Source organism: Panthera pardus, unplaced genomic scaffold (genome assembly GCF_024362965.1).
Source record: "Panthera pardus isolate Hobbes unplaced genomic scaffold, ASM2436296v1 HiC_scaffold_8, whole genome shotgun sequence".
NCBI classification, from domain to species: Eukaryota; Metazoa; Chordata; class Mammalia; order Carnivora; family Felidae; genus Panthera; species Panthera pardus.
Window position 1 is genome coordinate 56877859 of NW_026527013.1, and position 22110 is coordinate 56899968.

The 22110-nt window shown below is 51.5% G+C and overlaps 1 protein-coding gene across 8 annotated transcripts in view; it reads left to right on the plus strand.

Moving 5' to 3' along the window:
• The window catches only part of IQSEC1 (IQ motif and Sec7 domain ArfGEF 1), a 425063-nt gene that overhangs the window by 311971 nt on the left and 90982 nt on the right, over window positions 1–22110 (plus strand). The window contains exon 1 of one of the 8 annotated variants that reach the window (XM_053896952.1): window positions 16063–16087. The exons of the other annotated variants lie outside the window; for them this stretch is intronic. The gene's annotated coding sequence lies outside the window, so the exon portion shown is untranslated. Of the gene's footprint in view, window positions 1–16062; window positions 16088–22110 lie in introns of those variants that run through there. 8 annotated transcript variants of the gene reach the window in all.

The window sequence follows — 22110 nt, forward strand, 5'->3', positions numbered from 1 at the left end:
GGGACATATGGGGAAGTCACCTTGTTCAAAACAGTTACATGTTGAAACACCTTCCCAGCAGACTAACCACTAAGACTCCCATCACACAGGCAGGGTGTTTGCCGGAAGCGAGCACAGTAAATCTGAAACCCGATGTCTGCAGGAGAGGGGGCACATCATAGCCCATGGCCAGGTGTGAGCTGTGAAGCCTGAGACCCCCAAGCTGAAGTAGGTGTGGAGAGCCACAGGTCATGAGCGACCGGGGGAAACCAGCTTGAGTCTGAGCTTTAAGCTGCAAAGTTTTAGACCACCTCTCAGCTGCCCCCTCACAGTGCGTTCACCTGTAGCTGAGATAAGCCAGGGAGAGGAACGTGGGGTGGGAGCAGGAAGATGGAGGGCCAGATCCCAGCCCCCCCTTTGGTTGCTATAACCCCTGTAAGCCTCAGTCTCCTCATCTGTAAAGTGAGGGCGTGCCATACGCAATGACATAGAAATAGCTCAATAAATGTCAAGGATGATTATCCCCAAGTAAAAGAAACATTCTCAGTTTGATTATGACATTTTTTAAAAATTGCCATTTTTGCAGCCACAGACTTGAGTCAAATGGGAAACTGTTTGCTTCAGACTCTAGACCCCCCCCAAGGGCAAGCACATGGTCGTTCAGCCTTGTGTCTGCTGGTCAGGCTTGAGGTTCAGGAAATGTACTCGGTGAGTTAAACCCAAATTTGGAACTTGTCCAATAGTAATTGATCCAAGGTTTTCATTTCTTAAAGGAGTTGGTAAGACAAAGTTTTTTGAACAGGGAAGAGAGAACGGTAGTGAACTGTACCCGGGTGATATACAGGGAGCGGAAGGAGGCCAGAGGCAGATGCCACTGACATTTCAGAGTGGTAGAAGGATACTGGGAGAAGGTCTCTGGGAGAGTTGTCACCTGAGCCAGGTCTGGAGCGTGAATGAGAATTGGCCAAATGGAGAGTGGGAGAGAATTTGTAGGATGAGTCTACCACGGTGTGTTGGGGAACAGCCATCAGTCTTGGATGGTGTGGAACCTAGGAAGGTAGAAGACCAGAATTGAGGGCCCAAAAAGGAGGCAGACGGGGCCCAGAGTCCAGAGTAGGCCTCTGGAGTTTTTAAACAGGGAGGTTGTATTAACCAGCACCCTTTTGGTCACAAGTGACAAAAACAAATGAACAACCAGATAACAAAAACAGATGGTCTCGAGCCAAAAGCTGAATTCATTGCCTTCTGTTTCTGAAACAGGGAGGGCTTCAGGTACAGTTTGATTCAGGGGCTCAAGCTGGTGTCTCTGTTTTCATCTCTCCTGACTTTACTTCAGGGAGCCTCTCTGCCTGTGATTGCCCCAGCAGCCCCAGGTTTACAACCGTCTTGCAGCTAATAACGCTGTGTAGAAACAGTTCCATCAGAGCTCCCAGAACAGACTCTCAGTGGTCTAGCTGGGGTCACATGCCGATCCCTGAACCAGGTGATTTGGCTAGGGGGTGTAATATTCTAGAGTTAGAGATGGAGTCAGCTGACAAAAACTAGATGGACTAAGAGTGGAGGAGGGAAGAATCCCCAGAGAAAATCAGGGTGCCTTACCTGAAGTGAGAGTGGAGGCTGGGAAGGCAAAAACATCCCGCATCCACCACTGTGACCTGAGAAGACCTGCCAGGTCTTCTGTTTGCACTCTGGGCTAGGTGACCTGATGTGCGTCATCCCTTCATGTCAGCCCCATGTGGCAGGGTTTCTTTTGACCCCTATTTTGCAGATGAGAAAACGGAGGCTTAGGGAGATAAAGTCACTTGCCCAGGGTCATAGCAAATGGCCTCCAACCCTAAATCTGCTGGACCCCAAAGCTGGGATTCTTAACCATCTGTTTCACTGCCTTTGGAGCTTTCAGATCTGAGTTTGGAGAAGATACCTTGGGAGCTTGAATGGAGGACAGACTGGCAAGAGAGAGACCAGAGGCAAAGGCTGGGGCAGGAGGCTGGTGCCGCACAGGCAGAGGGGAGAGGAAGGGACCCTAGGAGATAGAGGTACGGTTTGTCTCGGTGTACCGTCAGCCTAGCTTTCATTGTTGTTTTCTTTAAATTTTTTTAAATGTTTTATTTATTCTCAAGAGAGAGAGAGACAGAGACAGAGCATGAGCGAGGGAGGGGCAGAGAGAGAGGGAGACACAGAATCGGAAGCAGGTTCCAGGCTCTGAGCCATCAGCCCAGAGCCCGATGCGGGGCTCCAACTCGGGAGCCGCAAGATCATGACCTGAGCTGAAGTCGGATACTTAACCGCCTGAGCCACCCAGGCACCCCTCGTTGTTGTTTTCTTATGTAGATAAATTTATCTAATCAGCAATATACACATTTGTATGTATACACATACACATACATACACACAGCCGCACTTTGTATATACACACACGTGTGTGTGTGTATACATACATATGGGCACACACATTCATAAGCATCCTAATTATTTTGCCTACTGGTTTCTATTTCGGGCAATCTTAGCAGGAGGATGCAAGGTGTGAGGCCCCTGGGCCTGGAGGCTGGACTTATGCTCAGGCTATGGGCACACGGGCATTTCCTGGGGAATTTCCGGAGGAAGTGGTCAAAGGTCAGTAACCACCCACCTGGCTCAGGGCCAGCTTGGGGGGCAGGGCAGGATGGGGAAACAGCCACTCCTCAGTTCCCTTTTCAGCTCTAAGGCTCCCCAGGCAAGAGTCGGGCCTCCCCGATGATATCATACATGCCAGAAGTCATTCTGCCCACACCCTCATTGCACAAAGGGAAAACTGAGGCAGTTGGGGCACCGCACACCTTAACTTTGTTCTCACCACGTGAGGAAGCCCGGTAGCCTGAGTACCCACCGTAGGGTATATGGGCTGCTGCTTTGCTGTGTGGCCTAGGGTAAGTCACAGAGCTGCTCTGGGCCTCAGTTTTATATCTGCAAAATGGACCTGTAATTACCTCCCAGAGTGGACCTCGGAAAAGCACCTGGGCCAGTGCCTGGCAGGTGTCAGTAAATGTTGGCTGTTACATTTTCTTCCTTTGTGTGGCGAACTCATAGAAGGGATGAATGGCTATGGGTCCTAGGAAAGAAAGCTTTCTTGTGTATAAGCTGCGTGGCCTTGGGCAAGTCACTTAACTTCTCTGGACCTCAGTTGCCTTATCTAGAAAATGGCTTGCTAATCACCACCTCAGAGGTTACGGAGAGGACTAACAATGCCAGCCCATGGGATGGCCCCTTTTTCTCATATGTCTCCTTCCCACTGGGCAGCTGGGCATCCGCCTGCCCCCCACGGCTCCTCTTCCTGCCCTGGGAGTGGGCCAAGTGAGTTATTGTATTCATAAATCATTCAGCTAATATCTGCTGAGCACCTACTGTGTGCCAGGCACTGCTCAAAGGAATGAGAAAGTCAGACCAAGATCCCCTCCCCCTGGAGCTGCGAACAACTAAACAGGATACTTTCAGACTTTGCAATGAGGAAAATAAATGGGTTGATGTGGGGGGAATGGCCTGGTGGAGACTACTTTATGGGTGGTCGGCAAGAGCCTCTCTGCAGAGGGCACCAGAGTAGAGGAGAGAAGGGGGATGGGCCCGGTGGCAGGGGGGGAGGAGCAGGGGCACAGCCGGCAGGGAATTCAGGCTCAAAGGAGAGAGGGGTTGGGGGCTTCTAGCACCCCCTCCCAGGAGAGGGAGTCCGGGTGGGCCGGACCTTGCTTCCCCCAGGTGTGAGAGCCTGAGGGTCGCCGTTGGGGGATAGTCCACCTCATTTGTTAAGCATTTGCTGGAAGCAGGGCCTACCTGTGAAGGCTGATGGGGGGACGACAGGGGAGGGAGGACCTGTCCAGAGCCTGGTGGTCGCAAGCCACCTCTCTTGCTTGGCCTCGGAGCCCCAGACTGAGGGTGGCAGGTCGCAGGTGGCAGGGGGACCCCAGGGGGAGGCCTCTGGGTTCAGCCCCAAACTCCAGAAACCTGTCAGAACCACACAAGTAACCACATTTCACCTTTAAGTACTGAAACCACCCCAGCTTGGACTGCTAGCGCGTGTGCCCGAGGCGGGCCATTGCCCCTCCCTGGGCTCTGGCCTCTTCTGGAGACACAGGAACACAAATAATAATAATGTCAGCTGTTGCTCGTGGAGCATCTATGTGTGTGGGGCGCTGATGGGCCCTTTGTGGTCTTCTGGTGTCTTGTATTGTCACAGTGAGCTTTTCGGCACTGGTGGGGGGGGGGGGGCGTCTGTTGGACACGACTGACACCTGATATGGAAAGACTTTGTAGCTGGATTCTGGGATGTGTAGGAAACACAGGCCCCTTCTGTCCAAAACCAAACAAGTAAACCTGGTGCCGAAACCCTGAAGACGTTTGTCCCTAAAACGTCCTGCGCCAGTGTGGGTCCCGTCGGTGCTGGCTCGGTCCTAGGCGTCAAAGGCAGACGCTGGCCGTGGCACAATGAAATCCTCCGGCTAACGTGGAGACTCGACTACCCACTACCCCAAAGGGGGTCTGTTTTTCTGCACCGCTTGTAACAGCCCCACTTTGTGGATGAAGAAACTGAGAGTAAAGTTAAGTCCCTTGGCCGGGTTCATTCAGTAATGTCAGAGGTGGGATCTGAACCTGGGCTGGGACCCAGAGCTAGCCACGAACTCCATGCCCTGCACCCTGCTCTGGGTCAGATGTGCTCATGGAGGGACTGGCACCTTCCTGGCCCACCGGAAAGGGCTGGATGAATCTCTAGAAATGTGTGTCACCGCTCTCTCTGGTGGCTTCCCAGGAGGCACAGCATAGAAAGTCTATAAGGGTCTGGAGGGTCTATAAGAAGCCATTCTCCCACAGGCCAGGGGATTCTGTGAGCTTGGCTGGGCAGGGGTGTCAAGGTGGGTCCCAAGGCAAGGTTAACACGCTGTGGGGCGCCTGCCCAAGAGTGATGGGGTAAGAGGTGGGGCCCCAGAAACAGCCAGAGACGTCTGGGCTCAACTTCAAACAGTCAGGAAGCACATAACAAGCCACGTTTCATCTGCAAGCACAGATGCCCCAGATAAGTAGGCCACAACGAGCACCTCGAGGCTGCGTCACGACACCCCCCTGACACACCCTGCTGGGTGACACCGGGGCACAAACAAGGCAAGGAGCCATGGCGGCCTGAGGAGGCTTCTCGGCGGCAACGGTAATGACAGTGACGTGCCACCGTCTGAGTGCCGCCTGTGTGTCGAGCCCTACTCTGTGCTCATTTAATTCTCCCGGCAACCCCGTCCAGTCGGAATGCCTATCCTGTTCGGCAGACGGGGAAACGGAGGCACGCCAGATAACTTGTTCACATTTCTTGCTAGCTGGAAAGTGGCCGCGTCGGAGTTGGAACCCAGAATTGAGCTTTCCTTTGGGAACTGGAGGGCTGACCAGCGTAGTGGGTCAGATAAGTGGAGAGGTGTTCACGGGCTTCCTACTCTGGTGTCTGCCCTCCTCCCAGGTGGCAGCTGGTCCCCAGCTGGTCCCCCACTGCTCCATCATCTGGAGGATGGACATGGCTGCTGGGCCAGTGTGGGAGAAAGGCCCCATCTGGTGCCTCCAGACAATATGTCTGCTGAAGGTGAAGTCCTTTGCTGACGGCTCCTGCACCCCACATCCTCACTGCGTGAAGATACACAGTCCCTGTCTGTTGTGACAGCCCCCTGCCGGCTTCCCCTGGAGTTGGGACTTGGAGGAGTGTCTATGGGGGCCTGCTGCCCTCAAGGTGGGGAGCTGGCTGGATAGCAGGGAGGACCAAGAAGCTGGCTCTGGGGAAGGGTGGGGCTGGCAAGAGTGACTTTGGGCAGGTGTCTATGTAAATGTGCCAGGAGCCGGGTGCTGCTGATTCAGAAACCCTCTGCACCCGGGCTCATCGGGTCCTGGCTGTGACCAGTCAGAGCCTGCCCAGCCCACAAGGCAAACCTCAGGGCATCTCCCCAGGACAGCCTCCCTGTGGGGCAGAGAAGTTCCCCTGGGAGCCTCAGAGACTGCTCTGCCGAGGGTCCAGGTCCACATGTCTGTGGTTGGTTGGGGACCGCAGGTCCCCTCCACATGGCCCCTCGCCTGCTCAGTGGGCAGCCCGCTTCTGTACAAGGGGTCCCCTCAGTTCCCCTCCACATGGTCCCCAGTGGACAACCATCTGCCATCCACTGGGGTCCAAGAGCAGCGTTCCACGAAGACGAACGTGGAGGTGCATGGCCTCCTGAGGCACAGTCTCAGAACCGGCACAACCATCACTCCTGCCACATTCGACTGCACAAAGAAATCATGTGGCCAAGGGGACGGGAAATAAACCCCCTCTGGGTGGGAAGAGGAGGGGACAAATCCCACTGCAGAGGGGCCTGGGCACCAGGATGGGGGCAATCTGTAGGCATATCTTGTAATCACAGCATGTGTATCATTGGGATTTTGCTGGGCTCTTATCTCACAAAGGTTGGGATGAGCAAAGCAAGTTCTGAAGTCATCATATGCAAAGCCCCAAAGCAGCCTGGTAAAATTACCCTTGAAGACCTGTCATATAGAGTCCCTAGTTTGTGTACCCGTGCTATAGGGATCTCTGTGCCCACTGAAGTGTGAGGTCCTTGAGCCAGACAAGATGAAGGCAGCAAGGCTTGCCCAGGCATTCCAGCCATTGTGGTGAGAAAGGGACCCACAAATCCCCACTGGGAGTGCATGGGGTCCAAATCACTGCTCACCTTTGGAGGCTCCATTCTGTGTTACTATTAAGCCTGTAGAGCTGCACTGCCCCCAGACAGAAGCTACTAGCCCTATGGGGCCATTTAAATTTTAACAGGTTAAATAAAATCTTTTTCAAACTCAGTTCCCCATCTGCACTAGCCACATTCCAAGCGCTCAGTGGTCCAACCGAGCCAACAAGTGGAGAGCTAGGGGTCAGCTGGCCTGAGCCCAACTCAGCCCCCTTCATTCAGCTGCCCTCCTACCTGCCCACCTTTGTAGTTACCCAGGCCTTGTGCTGGCTGCTTGGGACCCAGAAGTGACTCAGCCTTATCCCAGTCGCTTCTCTTGAGGGACTGATAATGCAAGGGGCCAGTATGTGAGCGGGGCCAGCCCTGCCGGGCATCCCTCCAGCCCCTGTGTCTGACCCGCCCTGCCCTCAGGGAAGCCAGGACCTGAGATGTGCCGAGTGGGGAGCCCTAGGGCCACACCCTCTTGGAGCAAGCCCCTAGCTCCAACACTGTCCTCCCCACCATGAAGCAAGGGGAGGCTCTGTTTGCACTCTCCAGGCTTTTCTAGTAAAAGCAGGATGCCTGTGAGAAACCTCCCCACCCCCATGGTGAGTATCCATGGCTGAAAAATTACAATAAGCCACTGAGAACCCATTTCAGATGAATTTGAAATCTATGAATTTTATTCACTGCAACAGCTTCTATTTTGGTTTGAAAGATGTTAATGTGTGAAACAGTATTTGTTTGGTCTACCAGCAGCGTTGGGTGTGCATATGGGATGTAAGATCCCCTAAAATAATTCAGGGGCTCCCAGCTTGGGAATCCCCGAAGCTTCCAGGATGGCAATGGGGGGGGGGCACCTTATGCTGTCTCTGTGTGGCCAGCACTTGGGCTAGCCCCATGCTGGCTTTTGTGGAGGGAGGGGAGTGAGGTTCTCCCTCGACACTCTGCCCTCCATTCCTACACCCCTCCATACCCACAGCCCATAGCCACCCTCCTTACTATCCGTTCTCCTGGTTCTGTTCTGAGCTCTACCCATCGGAGGTGACCCAACATTTTTGCCCAGTCCCTCTAGGATGTGTGCCCCAGTGTCCAAAAGCTGTGACCCTCTTTTCTGCGGGGACGGAATTTGACTTCCTTATAATCCAGGGGAACAGAGGTGATTCAGACACCAATCCCTGCCCTCTAGGCTGGGGCCTGGGCACAGGTTAAGGGTTTCCACTTCCCCTTCCTCCTGCTGCAGGACCCTTCCCTGCTCCCGGCTGGACATCAGCACCATGAAAGGAGGGACATTTGTGTGTGTGTGGCTCCCAGCTGATCCCTTGCACATAATAGACACTCAAATATTTGTTGGGTGAATGAATGAATGAATGAATGAATGAATGCAAGCTGAGGGGCACACAGGCATGTGTCCCAACCATGCCCTCCGGCTTCTGACTGTGTCTTCTTTTTGGAGGTCTCAGAGACATATGATGAGCAGGGGGCACCCCCTATGGGAGTTGCGATCACAGCTAGATCAGTGTTTTTTTTCTCCCTTTGGGGTCCGTGGATTTATTCTCAGGAGTTTTCAGGTTCCACACAATAATTTTTTTTTTATTTGTGGATTCTTTAGGAGTTGCAAGAGTTGTTTGTAATAATTTCAATCACCAGGGAGACTTGCAAGAATAATATCCAAAACAAGTCCTCCCATGTACTCTTCACCCCAATTCATTATTACTAATGTTTTACCAAATATTTCCCCCCCAGAACTATTTGCGAGGTCATTGCAAACATGGAACATGATGACTTTTACTCCTGAATAATGCTTCAGTGTCTATTTCCTAAGAACAAGAACATTTGGTTACATAAACATGGTTCAATAGCCAAAGACAAGAAGTTTAGCACAGATACAATACAGTTTATAGTCACCTTTACCAATTGTCTCAATAATGCCCTTTATGTCATTTTTCCCTGACCCAGGACTCCCCAGAGTCGTCACGTGTTCTCTTAAAGCTTTATGAAGATGCCATTTACATACCATAAAATTCCCTTGTGTCAAGTGTCCCATCTCATGATCGTTGAGAGATATTGGTAGAGTTGTATACACATCATGATTTTTATTTTAAATTATCTCCATCACCCTGAAAAGAAGCCTCGTCTCTAGTTTCCGTCAATGCCTTGTCCCGCCTCCAGCCCCTGGCAACCGCTAATCTGCTTTTTGTCTCTATAGATTTGCCTTTCTGAGCGTTTCATTATAAATGGAGTCATCCAATACGTGACCTTTTGGGTCTGGCTCCTTCCTCTTGGTGTAATGTTTTCCAGGTTCATCCATGTTGTAGAACGTGGCAGTATTTCATTCCTTTTTATGGCAATAATACTCCATTGTATGGATAGACCAGTTGATGGACGTTTCGGTTGCTTCCACTTTAGGGTTATTATGAATAATACTGCTATGAATATATATATATAAGTTCTTACATGGACATATGTTTTCATTTCTCTTGGGTAGATGTCTGGGAATAGAATTGAGGGGTCAGATGGTAACTCTATGCTTAACTTTTTTTTTTAATGTTGATTTATTTTTGAGAGTGAGAGAGACAGAGTGTGAATGGGGGAAGGGCAGAGAGAGAGAGAGGGAGACGGGCTATTGTGGTTTTGATTTGCATTTCTCTGATGGCTAGTGATGTTCAGCATCTTTTCATGTGCTTCTTGGCCATTCATGTACCTCCTCTGGTGAAAGACCCTATCAGACTTTTTGCCCATTTTTAAATTGTATTGTGTTCTTATTATTAAGTCACAGAGTTCTTTTCATGTTCTAAATACAAATCTTTGTGGGGTGTTTTGTTTTGTTTTGTGTTTTGGTTATATGACTTGTAAACATGTTCTCCTAGTCGGTGGCTTAAATTTTTTGCTTTCTTGATTGTGTCTTTTGAAATGTAAAAAGTTTTAATTTTGATAAAGTCCAATTTATCATTTTTTTTATTGCTTATGTGTTTGATATCTAAGAAATCATTATATCTAAGAAAAAAATCTAAGATATTTTTATATCTAAAAAATCATTTTATATCTAGGAAACTACTTCCCCACCCAAGGTGACAATGATTTACTCTTATGTTTTCTTCTAAGAGTTATATAAGGTTTTTTTTTTAATTTTTTTTTAGTTTGTTTTTTGAGAGAGAGAGAGAAAGAGCAGGGGAGGGGCAGAGAGAGGGAGAGAAAGAATCTCACTGTCAATGCAGAGCCCAATGTGGGGCTCAAACCCACGAACCATGAGATCGTGACCTGAACGGAATCAACACTTGGACGCTTAACCGGCTGAGCCAGCCAGGTGCCCCTATGGTTGTAACTCTTACATTTAGATCATTGATCATTTTGAGTTAATTTTTGTATATTATGGGAAGGGTCCAAATACATCCTTTTGCATGTAGACATCGTCCCAGTGCTATTTGTTGAAGAAAGTATTCTCTCCAGTAAGTTCTCTCGACACCTTTGTGAAGAATCATTTGACCATGATACAGTCTTTTAAATGTCATTTTCATGAAAATGACAACCCTCTCTCATTTTAACAAAAGCATGTTCCCAATCATCTGGATGACTTTTTCTCTGAACTACTGAGGTAAACCAATCAGTTATTTTTATCTTGAGTGGTTCATGGTTTTCTCTTGCTTATTGGTAAGAACTCTTGATATATTGAGGAACCAAAGGAAGAGTATGTGCCACTATTTCATCTCGTGAAATAGCACCATGTACTCCAAAGGCGGTAAGTATAGGTTGACTTTGGGGGAAGCCACTGAAGATGGAACTAGGCAAAAAAGGCAGAAATGAGTTCTGATGCTAACCTGAGAAGTTTATGTAACCACACCGAAGTGAGTTCGCTCTTTGGTGAGTTAGAAACTGTACCAGGTTGAGCTGTCACACAAAGAAAACTTTTATTTGCAGCAAGTAAAATCATGGGGAATGGTTTCCAAATCTGTGACTCCCTGAGAGAGGGTGAATGGGTTCCTTTAGTTTAGGGTTAGGATGAATAGTTAGGTAGGGAAGCCTTGTCATCCTATGTAGAGGGGAGCATAAGGCGGTGTGTGCCCCTTAAAGAAAATGCCTATACACACATTGCATGTTATGTAAATGAGGCTGGGGCTCCTCCTTGGGCGGAGATTTAGTATTATAATGAGGTAAAGGTAATGGTACATCATTCCAGAAGTCACTCCTCGGTCCATCTGTGAGGGCTTGAGCTGGGGGGTTAGCTCAAAAGGTCTGGGTCGTCTGGGCCAGTGGGAGGTCTTATCACAGCAGTCGCCATCACCCAATGGGTGATTTGGGGTTTCTTTTGCCTGAGTTAAGAGGTGAACTGCAGGGATGCCTGGGTGGCTCAGTCAGTTAAGCGTCCGACTTCGGCTCAGGTCATGATCTTGCAGTTTGTGAGTTTGAGCCCCGCGTCGGGCTCTGTGCTGACAGCTCAGAGCCTGGAGCCTGCTTCGGATTTTGTGCCTCCTTCTCTCTCTGCCCCTCCCCCACTTGTGCTCTGTCTCTTATCAAAAATAAATAAACATTTACAAAAAATTTTTTTTAAAAAGAGGTGAACTGCAAAGAAGAGCTTCAGGAGAAACGTCAAAGGTTAGTGAGTACAAGCAGGTGGGCAGTCAATGTCAGGGCTTGGGGGTCTAGCCGGTGACACTTAGACCTGAGTCCTACAGGTCACTGGGAGCCCTAGAAGGGTCTTAAGCAAGAGAAGGATGTGATGAAATCTGTATTATTGAAAATTGCTTTAAGTAAGGGACATAATGGATGAAGGGAAGGGCTATGAGGGTAAATGGAGGCCAGAAAGTACAAACTTTGAATGTCCAGCTGAAGAGTGTCAACTTGGCTTTGTGGGCAATGGGAAGCCACAGAACATTCTGGGTGATGACTGGGCGTGAACCAGAGGGTCAGTGGGGATGGAGAGCTGTCTGTGGAGGTGGGAAGGAACAGGACTGAGGCCAAGGCTGATCTCTGGATGGGGCAAGAGTTTCAGTTTCCCAGCATAAGGCTTTGCCCCACTGACATCTCAACCCCACATGGGTGCTCAGTGCTGTGTCATCTGTCCCTGCTCCCCAGAGCTGACCTCCAACCCAGACAGATGGGACGTTGCTAGGGGTAACCTGGAGAGGAAATATGAACCAAGAGTTTCCGGGCAGGGCGCTGTGAGTGAAAGAAGAAAAAAGGAATAGCACATTGGCATGTCAGGAGGTGTCTTAGAAGTCATGTAAGCCTCTGTCCCCAGGGCAAATGACTGTTGGCCTCTGCTCCCACAGGTCCAAGGGTGGCAAACCCTGTACCTCCACAGCAGCCTTTCCATAGCTGGTTGGCTCTTCTGGTGAGAAGGTTCTGGGGCTGGCATGGCGTCAGAACTGTAAGGAGCCTTGGAACTCTTATCTCGCTCCGCCTGTCCACTAGATAGAGGGGACCTTGATGCTCAGAGGGACACAATCCTATACCGAGGTCACAGAGGGAGTTGTCCCCAGCTTGTGTCAGAGCAGGCCCTAGAAACTCCCCGCCCAGTTTCAGAAATGATTGTTTTTGTCAACCTACTTTTCAAAACCCAGTAGTACACGCATACAGAGCAAACAAATTTTAAACAACATTTCCGTGGAAAGCCAGTCAGTCCCCTGCCCACTCCAGCCCCAACTCTCCATGACCTTCCTCAGGGTGCCGCTGTTCCAGCTTCTTAAACACCCGTGTCAGGGATGACATATGCACGTACCTGCACGTATACAAGACCCCTGCCTTTTTTACGTAAAAAGTAACACACCATACCCTGTACCACACTTTGCTTTTCCCACTTACCAAAATGATCTTAGAGGTTGATCCTTAATCCATCCATGTTTAGAAGACACTTTTTAAAAAAAAAAAATAGCTGCATAGGCTTCTATCATGGATGTATCCTAATGATAATCTGTTGAACGAGGCCCTCAAGGTTCATGTTAGGTAATAATAATAATAATGGTGATTTTTAGTCACTTTAGGAACAGTTATTCTTTTTAATCTAAGTTATCTAACTTAGTTATCTACTTAAAAAATTTTTTTAATGTTTATTTATTTTTGAGAGAGAGAGACAGAGTGCAAGAAGGGGAGGGGCAGAGAGACAGAGGGAGACACAGATTCTGAAGCAGCCTCCAGGCTCCGAGCTGTCAGCACAGAGCCCGACACGGGGCTCAAACTCACGGACCTTAGCCCACTGAGCTACCCAGGCACCCCTAGTTATCTACTGTTAAAATCTAAGTTAATCTAATGCATGTAAAGAAGATTTTATTGGCTCATGAGGCTGTGTCTGTGTCCAGATAACCCCTAGTGACTTTTTAAAAATCAATGAGCCCTCAGATTCCTCATATACCCATTCCACACCACCACCCCGCCCCCCACCATTCTCCCATAGGGCGGTCACCACTGTTTGTTTTGGTGTGCGTGTAACCTCTTGGGAGAAAAATTAGGAACTCCCAATACACATATATGTATAACCTTTAAAAAAATGTATGCAAAAGGGGTCATAACATACACAGTCTTCTGTCTCTTGCATTTTTCACGAGAATTGCACCTTGAAGATTTGTCCACCCCAGGGCAAAGTCTTGGCTTCGGTGTCTTCATGCAGCCTCTTCGTCCCCTCCTGTTGGACATCAGAGGTTCTCCTCTTTGCTTACCTTACACGGAAGACTGTTGACTATCCTTATATTTTTATATTAGCATGCTCTCTAGCTTTGCCAGATCGCCCTTCAGAAAAATGGACTACCTTGCCCCTCACCCAACAGTGTTGGTGAGTGTGTGCGTTTCCCCCACCTTCAACAGCAAAAGTATCACCAAACTTGTTCGTTTTTGCCAACTTGGTAGGTTAAAAAAAAAAAAGTGACTCGCATGCTCTATTTTGATTCGTCTTTCTTTAATATGCATTTAATTACAAGCGGCATTGAATATCTTTCCATGAATTGCTTGTTTATATCCTTTGCTCTTCTTTTCTAATCGGTTAGTCATCTCTTCCTATCGATCTGAAAGAGCTCGTTTTGGGTCAGGAAAATGAACGTTCATCTCATTTTCTTCAATTTACTTCTGGCATCTGTGCTGCAGATAATTTTTTTTTTTTAAGTTTGCCGTGTGTCCTTTTTAACTTTGTGGGGTTTTTTTATTCTGTTTAGAAGTTTTAATTCTCACATAGGTAAATTTATTACTATTTTCCTTCATGGTTTCTGGAAATAAAAATATTTATACAGTGCACTTTGCACAACCTTTTCACACAGTATCATGGTTGATCTGCACAGCAGCCTTTGAAGCGAGGCGGGGTGGGGATTTTTATCATTCGTTTCATTTTATAGATGAGTCCACATGAGGCTCAGAAAGGTGAGAGGACTCGCCCAGGCTGCATAGTTTCTAGAACCCTTGCTGTTCTCACTTCCCTCACCTGCTTTCCAATTAACCAAGGAACACACTCCTGGCACTGATAACAAGAGGATGTGTCTTCTCTAGAAGACCGTCGTCAGTTATTAAAACCACAAGCATCTTTTCTTCCTTTAGATGCTCTTTTTAAAAACGTTTTTGAAATTATAAAGTTCATTCATAGTTCTTAAAAACAAAACCTCCAACATACAGAAGAATGTAACAGGAGGCTCGGGATGGGGACACATGCTCTGCCCCAAAAGTCTACTCCCGGTGGCCACTGTCCAGTTTGCCGTGAGCATCAATAAGTTGCCACGAGGTGAGGAAGAGCCACCAGGAGCTGAACTGCTCCTTTATTCACCTGTCACTAGTGCCTTGTATACTCCAAGAATGCCTTAGACGCTCAGTAAATGCTGCAAGGCAAGAGACTGAGGTGGTCAGGTGCCCCTTTTTCATAAGTCTGTGTTCAAATCCCAGCTCAGACACTTAGCAGTTGTGTGAGCCTGGAAAGGTGAATTACCCTCTCTGTGCCATAGTGTCCTTGTCTATGAAATTGGGATAGTAGTTCTACCGCAAGTAAATGAACTAAGTCCCATAAAGTGCTGAACAAAATGTCTACCTCTCGCCTCTGATCTGTCGGTTCCTTCCTCGATCTGCTGCCTACTCCAACCTGGTCCCCATATCCAGGGTCATGAGATACAAAGCTGAAAATCAGGCTCCTTCCCTCCCAGAAGCCCAGAGAGGGGAAGTGCCTTGCCCAAGGTCATGCAGCCCGTGGGTGGCAGGGCCCGCAAAGACTCCAGTCTCCTGACTCATTACATCACTAAGGCGGCTTCCCCACAGCTGGACCACTGCAGACGCATCCCTCTGGCCTCCTGTCTTGCCCCTTTCTGGCCACCAGGGGGCGTTTCCTAACTCACAGCCCAAACAGCTGAGGTCCTGGCTGCAAACTGGTCGGGGGCTCCCCGCCGCCTAGGAACGAACGGAAGATGCTCTTTATTTGGCCTGGTGTTCAAGGCTCTCAGAACCCGCCTTCTCTCCCATACACACAGGGCAATGCGCATTCCCATCCTTGCTTTATCCTTAAGCACCCTCCTCCTGGAGCGTCGGCCCCCTTCCTGCCCCTTTCAGGCCCAGCCTCTCCTCTTTACGCCACTTCTTCCCCAGGTATCGGGTCCCTCTCTCAAACTGTGCCACCCCATCCTCTAGGAGAGTTGCCACACCACTGAGGCCCATCCCCAGCATTCAGCTGGTGCTGAGTCAACGTTTGCTGTTGGGTAAGCCGCGCAGCCGGCAGGCAGAGACCCTCCCCCCAGACTGCGAGGGGCCTTGTGTCCTGGAGGAGACTCAGAGGGACGTGGTGCCAGGGTGGGTGTGAGCATCCCGCTCCCGCTGTGCAACTCCGGACCAGTGGCTGCCTCTCTCTGAGCCTCGGTTTTCTCATCTGTGAACCGGGAAGGCTGGGGGGGGGGGGGGGGGGGTGCTGGGCATTGCCTGCCTGCTGGGGCTGCATTTCTCCGGGGGAGGGGCCGAGGGACTTGGCCTGAGGTCGCGGTTACTAGGTGTTTATGTGAGGGTCTCGGGGAGTGAGGGAAATGCTGGGGCCACAGTGCGCGCTCCAACGCGCCTGGACCTTGTGTACCCGGCTCCCCCAGCCAGCGGCTGCAGCGGCCCCACCAACCCGAGCGCCCTCACCTTGTCCCCGCTCAGGTGACGTCGGCGGCCGGGGCGGCACCCATCCTCCCCACCGCCGCCGCCCCCCCCCCACACACACACATACACCTTTCCAAGGGGGTAAACTGAGGCTGGCGTGGCGAGGCCGCAGCCAAGGTCACGGCGCGCGGTGGCGGAGAGGGCAGAAGGGCCGGCGGTGCTCGGGCTCGGGCTCGGGCTCGGGCTCGGGCTCGGGCTCGGGCTGCTGACGCCCCCGGGCCCCCCCGCGCCCCGCCGGCCCGACGCGCTGGAGCCGCGCCCGCGCTCCGCGCCCGCCGCGGGGACGGCGCGCGCTCGGCGGCTGCAGGCGGACCCGCGAGGTAGGAGGCGGGCCGGCGGGGGACGCGCGCGGCGGCCGGTGCGGTGCGGTGCGGGGTCGAGCCCGGGGCTGGGGGCTGCGGGGACTGCGGCCCGGAGTCCCCTCCGCCGAAAGGCCTGGGCGGCAGCTCCGCCCCCGGAGCCGCGGCTACACGGACGCGCGAGCAGCTCTTGGGAACCGGGGGAGGGAGGGGTGATCGCAGGAGGCTTTGCGGAGCCCGGCCGGGGAGGAGGTTCCGAAGCCGCAGTGGCGGAGAGGACACTGGCCACTGGGTCGTAGGGTTGGGGGATCAGAGGCCGCCAGGCTCTCGGCCTTGGAAGCCGGGGTTACGCAGGCGGCCCGGAGGGCCTGGGGTGCGCCAACGCCAGTCTTTCTGAGCCCGGGCTCTGCGGGTGTCGCTCTCTGGAACTCGATCGGTGAGGACGTAGGAGATTCAGCCTCCGCGGCTATGCGGACCCTTTATGCAAAACCTTGTGGACGCTGAAGGCGCGATGTTGGGGGGAGGGGGGGCTCAGGGTGCTCCATTTCCGCGTCTATGCAGTTGGCTGTCTCCCTGGGGCGGGGAAACGTGAATCCAGGCCCGGAGGGTCGCCTGGTGAAGCTGCCCCCTACCAGCCCTTCCCCTGCTCCTGCCTCCCAGCGGAGAAAACCAGCCACGCGTCCGGGGTCGGGAGCCTGCGGGCGGGAGGTTGAGGCATCTCCGGAATTCGCTGGGAGCCAGATAGACGCGTCCAGGGAGGGAGTGAGGAGTTAGGGCTGGGCTGGAGGGCTGGGTCCGAATCCAGACCTGCCCCTGACCCCCTGTGTGACCTTGGGCAGCCCCTCCTCCTGCCACCACGTGGGCAAGAGGCTGGTTTTTATTCTGGAGACGCTCCGGGTCAGACCCCCAGGGGCGGGCAATTGGTGTAGGTGATGGTGCTTGAGGACTGGAACAGCCAGGGCAGTCCTTGGACCCAGTCCCAAATAGGAGGCAGCAGTGGTCTGAGAACTGATGGGGTTGTTTCAGGTGTCAGGACAGCCTGAGGTGGACGCTCCTGGGCCAGGGGGTCCGGGGTGTAGGAAACCCTTGCCCTGTCTGATACCACAGCCTTGGGCAGTATTGAGGGAAGGGACATTTGGCCCTGGTGGTGAGAGGAGGCTGTCCCCACCCCAGTCATGGGGAACCCCCCCTTCCCATGTTTCTGCCAGGCATTTGCCACTTTAAATTGCCAAGCTCTCAACTGTCACAGCTGATCTGTTCCTGGAGCAGACGGAGCAGAAAGACGACAGTGGGTGTCCCCTCCCCCCAGCCCTGTCCATGAGATTAGGCTCATGGGGACGGCATTCTGCTCTGCCTGGTCAGCTTTGCACATTTTGCTCTGAGCATGCTCCATAATTGGTGGGGGTGGGGGGAGAGGGGAAGCAGTTGTCCTGCACTATAGGAGCAAGAGTCTGGTTGTGTGCTTTGATGAGGCCCTGCTCCACTCTGTGCTCTGTCCCCACCAGACTGCACATGCTGGCCTGTGCAGCCCCTGGGAGCAACTCTAAACTGAGGTGACACGGGAATGCCCCTCTGGTCACCCTCTCCTGCCCCCAGCACTGTGCCTGACTCCTCCCTTGGACTGGTAAGGCCAGAGCCCAGCAGTTGAGTTTGAAAGGAGAGAAGAGAAACAGTCCCACCCCCCCCCTTTGCCCCCCACCCCGGCAGGAAAAGATGAGCTAAGAGGGGCTGGGTGTGCCACAATGCCCACAGCCTTGACACTGAGCATCAGAGCTGGAGGGAGCATCCTAGGGCCCAATCCCTTATTAGAGATGGGGAAACTGAGGCCAGAGAGAGGCAGGAACACGTCCAAGGTCACACAGCCTCCCACTGTCCCCAGCTCTCCAGACATCCTTGGGTTGCTAGGGAACACTCAGAGGACTCGCTGTTCCCATAGAGGTCCCTGCAGTGGAGAGACAAGGAAGGGGACTGGTGCCATCTTCTGCAGGGGACTCCAGCTCCTGCACACCGTGCAAACATTAAGCAATCTCGGGTCTCATGACCAGAGTTGCCATACCTTTCTCAAGGCTGCTTTTCAAAAGTGCCTGTGGCTGCCTGCCCTTCCAACAGCTGTTCTGACCAGCCTGCCCTGCCCACCCCATACCTGCTGGCCCCACAGCAACCCCCATGATATCAGTTATGCCCCTTCCCCATTGTGCGGAGGGGAATGCCGAGGCCGAGCCAGAACTTGGGACCCTTTGTGTCTTCACCTTTCTCCCACCCCTGGTGTTCTGACTACTGGGATGGGGGGTGGGGGGTAAACTAAGCACCTAACCAACCGTACCCAAAAAGAGCACAGCTGGCCTTTGGTTCTATAGTAAGCTTCCTGTCAGCAGGGTGTGCAAGCGGGGCTCAGTACTGACCAGTGAGGGAGGCTACGAATCTGGAGGGTTGACCCCATGTCTCATCCCTCCCTGCCGGCATCTCAGAATTGGGGTGGGGAATGGGATTGTTTGCTCCTGTCAAGAAGTGAGTTTTGCATAAAAGTGGCTGGGCCAAGCCCCATCCTGTTGGTGAGGTCCGTGTGGACTGGGGTTCCCCCCGTCCCGCCCCCACACCACGGAACTCAGACCTGGCTATTGCCATGGTGAGGTATAACTCAGACCTGCTTGGGGGATCAGCATCTTCTAGTGCCTGATGTCTTCCCACTGGACCCAGCCTGGCCCCGTCCTGGCTCCCACAAGAATGCATACCCCGCCCTGCCACCTAGACACCTCTGTTCATCCTTTTTTATTCTCATCTATGTCACTGCCTCAGCAAAGCCTGCCCTGAGTCCCTGTGTTCTCCCCTAAAGTGAGCCATTATCGCTGAGCAGAATAGTGTGCTGGGGCATAGGTGAGACTGCCATTAGACCTCCCTGGTGAGACACTAGGCTTCAGGAAGCCCCTCCCTCACCCCCACCCCCCAGGCTGTTCAGTAAGGCTACCTCAGCAAGTGCCAACTTGGGAAGGCAGGACACAGGCAGCCAAGCTGTCAGCGACTCTTCGAAGAACTACGTGTATGTGGCCTTCTGATCCAACACGATTGCAGTTCAAACCCAGTGAACGTTTTTTAAGCATCTGCTCCTTGCCAGAGCCCCTCACGGTGGCTCTCACATATATTATCCCATTTCATTTGCAAAACCACAAAGCCATCTATCAATGTGTGTGAAGGTTCTGGAAGCATAATATTAAAACAATTATGTCAATCCCACAGGCCAGCGGGAAGGATTTGGGATGCTGCACCCTCCCACCTACCTCGGATGACGATCCTTTCTGTTCCTTGGGCCCCTAGAGCCCCACGGTTTGCCAGTTTTCATGCCCAGATGCTCCTAGGGAGACATTCCTCTGGGAGGGGCTCATGAGTGAGCACAGAGTCCAGGCTGACCCACATAAATCCACGTGCCATATGTGACAGGGATATAAAGGCTTGGGCCTCACATGCTGCCTCTTTAGAAGGTAATCCCAGCCTGTGCTGTGTCCCTTTCTGTTGGAATGACACAATCACTCACGACTAAACTCCCTGAGGCCAGAACAGTGGCTGAGGCACCTCGTAGTCCCTAGTGCTGGGGGCTAATATAATTTTTTGTTGTGCTCAACTGGGCTGGATCCAAAAAACAAAAAAAACAAAAAGCAAAAAACAACCTGCCTTCATGAGGGAGTGAGTTCCCTTCACTGGAGGTATGCAAACTGAGGCTGATCAGAAGATTTATGTTTCTCAGTTGGTTTAGATGCCCTGGAGGGTCATTGGAGCTCCAAGACTCCCAGAGCCAATGATTTATTATTATTATTATTATTATTATTATTACTACCCGAGGGCTTGCTGAAAGCTATCCTGATAGTAATATAGGTTTGTAAAAATGCTAAGGGCCAGAGTGTTTTAATAAAGCCAGTTGCCTGGGGGTATTATGGGAATATTTCATTATTCAGCTCATCCAGATACGGAACTAGGACCAGTTTTTGGACTTAGCCAGGGGGCCTGAGGATTTGGTATGAAGTGAAGCAATACGGAAATTGAGTGTCTTATGGCAAATCCGTGAGCAGTGCTCGGGTCACTGTTGGTCACCCTGGCTTGGGAAACTTGAGGGAAGAGCGCTTTGGACAAGCTCTCGCTTTGGACGAGTCCCTTCCCGCCCCCCGGACCGGAGTTTGGAACAGGCCAGGACACAGTTTGGAAGGGGCGCCTGGGTGGCTCAGTTGGTTAAGTGTCTGACTCCGGCTCAGGTCAGGATCTTGTGGTCCATGAGTTCGGGCCCCGAATCGGGCTCTGTGCTGACAGCTCAGAGCCTGGAGCCTGCTTTGGATTCTCTGTCTCCCTTTCTCTCTGGCTCTCCCCCATTCACACTCTGTCTCTCTCTGTCTCTGAAAAATGAGTAAATTGTTAAAAAAAATTTTTTTAAAAAGAACACGCTTTGGAAGCTGTAACTGGCACCCCAAAGGAGTGGGGTTGGGGGGTAGGAATGGGGGAACAGGAGGGCTGGAGCACGTAGACCCCGATACCCGGACCCTGTATGTGGACTGACTGACAGGCTGGCCTGCCTCTGGGGCTGGGTTCAAGTGCCAGCTCTCAACTTCCTAGTGCTGTGACCTTGGATAATTCACAACCTCCCTGAGCCTCAGTTTCCTCCTCCTTAAGATGGGGGTGATGATAGTACCAGCTGCCTAAGACAGTTATGAAAATAATTCTGAGAAAGTGTGTCAATGTCATAGTTATTTTTCATTTTCTCCTTTGGGGATGTCACAGGAGCCACTGAGTATTTCTAGGACCTCAGAGTCCAAATAGAAATGCAAGCTCCATTCATGCAACAAATATTTATGGAGCACCTACTATGATACCTCAGGAGCAAAACAGACAAAAAACCCTTCCCCCCAGGAGTTTTTGTTCTAGCGCCCAGAGACCCACGATGGATAAGTAAGGGAATAAAGAAAATTTCAGAGAGTGGTAAATGCTACAAGGAATCAGTCTGCCCTGATTGATGTTAAAGGTGATTTGCAATGGAAAAATTCTCCCAAACGGAAAAGGAGAGAACCTGGTTTGGGACCTAGATTCCAGTCCTGACCCCAACTTGCTGTGCAGCCTTGGGCAAGTTCCTTTCTATCTCTGATCCTCGGTGCTTGTGTTTAAAATGAGAGGGTAGAATGAGCCCTCACAGCTCACATGTCCTGTGTGGCTGGGTGGCTATGGTGTCGAAGTGTGACTGGTTGTGGCAGGTGACTCTGCAATCACAGCTTGGGGTGTCCGCCTGTCCCCTACCAATGTCAGATACATCTTTCTATTTAAATGTGATATGCAACCTGTCACACAGGAAAGTGAGTAGACATCTGTGCAGCAGCTTAAAGAAAAGTTAGAGACACATACATGTGCCTACCACCTGGGTCAAGAGACTGAGTGTTGCCAGAAGCCCCCTACCCCCACCCAGCTTGGTGCTCTTCCCCAACCATTACCCCTCAAAGATTCTCACCATTTAGACTCTTGTGTTAATGATGCTCTTGTTCTTGCTGTGTTACCGCCCAGCGGAACAACTCTTTTTTTTTTTTAATGTTTATTTTTGAGACAGAGGGAGAGACAGAGATAGAGCGGGAGTGGGGGAGGGGCAGAGGGAGACACAGAGTCCAAAGCAGGCTCCAGGCCCTGAGCTGTCAGCACAGAGCCCGATGCGGGGCTCGAACTCACGAACCGAGAGATCATGACCTGAGCCGAAGTCGGAGGCTCAACCGACTGAGCCACCCAGGCGCCCCAGCTGAACAACTCTTTACGGTATCATTTTGTTTTTCTTATTTTCGAGCTGTCTGTTACATAGACATAGGCTGTAGATAACTTGTTTGGGTCTGGCTTCTTCGGCTTGCGGGTGCAGCTCTGTGACTCCTCCAGTCGTGAGTAGCTACGGTTTGTCCTTGTCACTGCCTGGTGACACTGCCTCGCCTCGCTGGGGCCACAGTTTATGTATTCCAGTCTACTGTGGTGGACATGTGGGTTGTTTTTGGTTTGGGGCTATTGTTCTTGAACCTGTCTGTGCCCTAGTGTGC